The sequence below is a fragment of the Lolium perenne genome, chromosome 7 (genome assembly GCF_019359855.2).
Source record: "Lolium perenne isolate Kyuss_39 chromosome 7, Kyuss_2.0, whole genome shotgun sequence".
In the NCBI taxonomy this organism is placed as follows: domain Eukaryota; kingdom Viridiplantae; phylum Streptophyta; class Magnoliopsida; order Poales; family Poaceae; genus Lolium; species Lolium perenne.
Genome location: NC_067250.2, coordinates 63,785,057 through 63,791,056, shown reverse-complemented (window position 1 = coordinate 63,791,056; position 6,000 = coordinate 63,785,057).

Sequence of the window (6,000 nt, the reverse complement as noted above, 5' to 3'; positions counted from 1 at the left end):
GAGTCGAGGACAAGACGGACATGTCAGAAGATTATAATAAGTTTGCTGAAATTCCGCCCTTCCACGGTGAACATTGATCCAACCATCGCGTTAAATGGTGAAGATACTCCATGGTTACGGTCGAAGCGATCATAATGTATTAATTATTATCATGTACCTTGAGCTCATATTGTGAAGCGTTTGTTGTGATATGTATCTCGTAACATTGGTCGTTTTAACTAAATGCAATTATCCAAGTTTATTATTTTTGTAGATACACATGTTTGGAAATTTATCCTCACCTACTGGTTGTTGGGTGTATAGTAGCAGCTTCCGAGCGGGACTTGCGGGAAGAGTTACTCGCGGCTTTGGAGGCATTGTGCAATGGGCTAGGGTTCAGTGATGAGTGAAATGGGAGACACGGGGGAGTACTATTTATAGAGGGCGTTTAGGCGGGAAATCTCCGCGCTGGGCGTCGTGGAGGGAAAATGTCAAGTGCGGCGTCGTGGCGGGAACATATCCCGCGCAGCGTCGTGGCGGGAAAATGTCCAGCGCGGCGTCTTGGCGGAAACCCGCGCAGCGTCGTGGCGGGAAATGTCCAGCGCGCGGCGTCGTGGCGGGAACATATCCCGCGCGGCGTCGTGGCGGAAACCCGCGCAGCGTCGTGGCGGGAACTCGATCCCGCGCGAAAGAGAGAAAAAAGGCGGGAAGAATGCAAAATTTTCAGCCAAAATTGGGGTCTTTTGCACCGGTTCGTGGCTGGAACCGGTGCAAAGACTCTTTTGCACCGGTTCCAGCCACGAACCGGTGCAAAAGACCCCAAATACTTAACCGTGCGCGCGCCCCTCTTCTTCCCCATTCGCGCGAGGAGAGCTTGGACGCCGGCAGGCTGCCAAAATCGCGCCGCCCGCCCGCCCGCCCGCCGCCCCGCCCGCCGTCGCGCCCGCGCCGCGCGCTGCCGCCCGCGCCGCTGCGCCGCCGTCGCCGCCGCGCCCGCCGCTTCGCCGTCGCGCCGCCGCCGCCGCCGCCGCCCGCGCCGGCTCCTCCTCTTCCTCCTCCGGCCACACTGCGCCCGCTTCGCGCCCGCTGCCGCTTCGCCCGCGCCCGCTGTCGCTGCCCGCCGTCGCCCGCTTGCGCCCGCCGCTTCGCCGCGCCGCCGCCGCCGCTGCGCCGGCCCTGCTCCTCCTCTTCCTCCTCCACACCGCGGCCGTCGCTTCGCCGTCGCCGCCGCGCCGCTCGCCGTCGCCCGCTGCCGCCGCCGCCGTCGCTGCCGCTGCCGCCGCTTCGCTGCTGCCGCTCGCCGCCGCCGCTCAGGTGAGCAGCGCCGCCCGCCCCTGCCCCTCTTTTTTTTTTTTGTTAGTTTTTAGTTAGGAAAATTTAGTTAGAAATTTTAGTTAGAAATTTAGTTAGAAATTTTAGTTAGAAAATTTAGTTAGAAATTTTAGTTAGAAATTTTAGTTAGAAAATTTAGTTAGAAAATTTAGTTAGAAATTTTAGTTAGAAATTTAGTTAGAAATTTTAGTTAGGAAATTTAGTTAGAAATTTTAGTTAGGAAATTTTAGTAGTGTTAGAAATTTTAGTTAGGAAATTGTTAGAAATTTTAGTTAGAAAAAATTTAGTGTGTTAGAAAAAAGTTAGTGTGTTAGATGTGTTAGGAAATTTTAGTTAGAAAAAATTTAGTGTGTTAGATGTGTTAGGAAATTTTAGTATGTGTTAGATTTTAAATATGTGTTAGAAAAAATTAGATGAAATATGTAAGTACTTTATTTTAGATGTGTTAGAAAAAAATTAGATGGAATATGTCAGTACTATATTAGTATGTGTTAGAAAATTTTTAATTACTTTGATTCATATTCATAAGTACTTTATTCAAATTCAATATTATATTTGTTAGTTTGCATACGATGCCGCGGCCTCCGCGTCCTGGAGCTAGGACAGTTTTAGAGGAGATGCAGCAGATGGGGGAAGTCCGGGACTGGGCTCCGCCGGGGTGGCACTGGGAGGTGTTATCTTCCGGGGCGCGCACCTTGGTGCGGAATCCGGGTCCCGTCGTCGACCCGGATATTCTCTGGTGGAGGTCCTATGGGCCACGTTCGTTTCAGAGGGAGCCGGCCCCGCCGGAGGAGGTAGCTCAGCGCATTGAAGCGGAGGACCAGCACGTTCGCCGTTACATGTATGCGTTAGACAACATGTATAGGGGCGGATGGAGCGTTATGCAGGGATCTCATGTTAGCTATGCTCCCGTTGTTGTTCCGTGGCTTTGGGGGCACACCCAGCGCGGCTCAGGACCCGGTCGGCGCCCTCTAGGACCCGGTCTGCGCGGTTGAGTGTTTGTAGTAGTGATTGATGTATTATCGATCTATGTATGCATGTAACTGCACTATCTGCTTTCAGCACTATTATTGATCATGTATTGAGCATTATTCTTAATTACTTGTAAGTCTTTGCAGAAACTTGTAAGTCTTTGCAGAATAATCTAGCTTCGTTGTGTTTATAGCATTAGAATAACTTTTAAGTCTTTGCAGAAACTATGGAAAGAGACCTAGAACAAGAATACCTCGTCGAGGAGATTATCCGTGATGATGACGATATCACCTCTCTTTACCTAAACCAATCCGGCGAGGGAGACGAGCGAACCCGAGGAGACGGCTCTGATGAGGAAGATGATCAAGACCACCGTGGAGACGGCTCCGGTGAGGGAGAAGGTGACGACTGCGAGGGAGAAGCTCACCACGTCGAGGTGTATATATATTAATTAACCAAGCCTACAGATATGTGCATATACATATATTAACGTTGTTTCTTCTTTTAGACCTCCCAATCAACACACTCTACTGGCAGAACTAAACGAGGCGCGGCCAGAAAGATGGAAGAGCATGAAAGGTGCATCATCACGGAAATCGCTATAGACGGCGAACCGATTTCTCCCAAGGATCACGCAAAAAAGTTTGTAAGTCAATGCGGAGTTATTGTTAGGGACACCATCCCGATCACCACTCAAGAATGGAAGAAACCTTCAAAGGAGGACAAAGGAGTTACTTACGTCGATACGAGATCCAAAATCTGATGTTTAGGAAACTCATGGTAAATTTCACATTTCCTGAGCTACCGACTACGATAGTGATAATAAAAGGCCAGACCCTGAGGATCCCGAGCTGAATAGCATACAACGAAGAGTCAAGAAGTGGGCTCTTAAGAAGATGGCAACGCAGTTCAACGACTACAAGAAGAAATTGGACAACTCCTTTATCAAGAAAAAGAAGACTCCAGATTTCAAGGGCCCCTATGAGAAGATAAAAGATCACTGGGAGGCATTTGTGAAGTACAAGACATCGGAGAGGGCAAAGACAAGGTCAGACACCAACAAGAAAAATGCTGCTAATAAGATGTACTTCCATACCATGGGGCGAGGAGGCTACAAGGCTGGCAGACCTAAGTGGGAGAAATGGGAGAATGACCTAATTAAGAACGGGATCCAGCCAGAGGTACGGAAATGGAACCAGCGGTCAAGGGATTGGTTTTACGCGCATGGGGGCACGTTGGACGCACAAGGGTTCTGCATATATACACAAAGACATCGGGAAAACCCACTTCCCATCGAAGCCTTTAGAAATGCTGCAAAGGAAGTTGAAGAGGGGAAGTTCCGTCCCGAAAGAGAGAAGGACCAGCTCACACGCGCCCTTGGGAATCCTGAACACTCAGGACGAACACGAACCACATCAGGTGGCAAGCCGTGGTGTATTGGGTTTCCTGCAGAAACGAAGAAATATCCGGATAGAAGCCGTCAGAGGCAAAAGGATGTGGTTCAAGAACGCGTTGCTAAGCTAGAGGAGCAAGTGAGGATGATAATGTCAGGCTCAGTCACAGTCACCCAACCTCAACCTAATCCGCGGATAGAAGAAGTTGCATTCGATGCTACCGGCCAGGGATCTCAGCGGAAGAGCAGCGTGGCTTCCACGGAGCTGCCTGGTGATGATGCAGATGTGGATCCGCAGATGGCTCCTCCCTCCCCTGTGGATCCGCAGATGGCTCCTCCCTCCCCTGTGGATCCGCAGATGCCTTCTGATCTCTACCACCGTGGACTTTATCACGCAGTCGACACCTTGTGAGCTACATTTCCAAACGATGGGCTACTTAACGCTCAAGGCGGCGATCGGCTATGTCTTACCGCCGGTACCTGATCAAAGATATCACTTCAAGCCGGTTCCACCTGGATACGCTGTTGCCGGGGTGGATCAAGTTATGGATGGGTATGGGCCGCCGAGGCTTGTCCACCCTGCCGGTGAAGGGGATTTGCTAGAGCTGGGAGAGGCCAAGAACACTACAGTTCTATGGCGAAAGGAATTCATTGTGATTCCGGGTTGGAAGGCGCCAACAAGGTCTCCACCGAGCCGGCATTCTCCACCGATGCAGCCGTCTCCGGCGTGAGCCTTCCCCGCCGGCGCGTGAGCCTTCCCCGCCGACGCGTGAGCCTTCTCCGCCGCCGCGTGAGCCTTCTCCGCCGCCGTGTGAGCCTTCTCCGCCGCCGCAGCCCAAGTCTAAGAGCAAAATTAGGCGGTCCGCTACGACACAGCTGAGTCGTAACAGATCACCGAGACGCAAACAAGAGCCCCTCCCAAGAGTGCCTAAGGTTCCTCCCAAGAGACCTTATGACTATACAGTTGAGGAAAATGCCAAGATCGTAGCTGAACAACACAAGCAACAAATGTTGAAATTGAAAAAGCCCCAGCTTGAGCCGGAGCCAGCTATATCTCGGAAAAGAAGTTGAAACCGCCGAAGAACCTTCATCAACCTGAGCCAAGTCTTTCATCGAACTATGACCGGTCTATTCGCAAGTCAAATGTGTTAGCAAAAGAGCGGTGGGAAAAAAGTAAGGTAGATGGGAAACCAGTTCCCAGCTTGGAGCCCAGAAAAACTCCTGCCCCCCGCTCCAAGTGTATCCCGATGTCCTAGCGTGCCTTGATCCAACGATGGTAAAACTATACAAAGATGAGGCAGATGCGGCCGGTATGAGTATTCCTGAGTACTTAAGCCGCATCGAATTCATGGCCACGGACGATGTCCAATTAGCATACCATTACACATACGGGGAACCTCTTGTCAGAGCTGCGGAGTTGCCTAATCTATCAACACAGCTGCGAAGACTACATAATTGGTACTTGGATGCATGTAAGGACGGCCGAACTGGATCATGGTGGCAATAAGAGATGAGCACTACGGGCGAACTGACGTGATGAACATCGAATTTTGTGAATTATTTCAGTTATTCAACCAAGACGCCCTCGACAAATCTCTGCTGAGTGCATACCGTCTCGTAAGTATTATTTATGTAATTAAGTCTCTACCGCGACTCGTCCATTATTGCTAGCATATAACCATACTCTCACCGTATTATGCGTAATGAAGATTCGCGAATGCCGCAAGGGGCAAATCTATGATCTTGGGTTCGTTGACCCATATACCGTGAATGGGTATACTGTCGACAACTCTCCCAAGGACACGGAGAATAACTTGGTATATGTCTTAAGGAAAAACTCATACAAAAGGGCAATACTATTTCCTTACAACTTCGCGTGAGTGTTACTGTCTTCACACATTAAATCTTTTTCGCTTACTCCATGTGTTAAGTGTAATTGATGAGTTATGCATATATATGTGTGTCCGCAGGTTTCACTATATCCTGCTAGTCATTGAACCCGACACCGGGATAGTAGAAGTCATGGACTCGAAGAGTAAACCCCTTGAGGCGTGGGGGACATGGCTGATATCCTCCTCAAGGCTTGGAAACGGTTCACCAACAAGTCTCCGGGTTTAAAGAATAAAGAACTTCGAATAAAACATGTACCGGTAAGTACTATCGGCTAGGCCGCGCATCTCTTTGATTGTAGTTTCAATACCATTATTATCATCCTTGATTATATATATATTATTTTGATTGAACTTTGTTCTCGTAAAGTGCTTGAGGCAGGAGGACGGGAATAATTTATGCGGGTTCTACGTTTGCGAGTTCATCCGCGAATA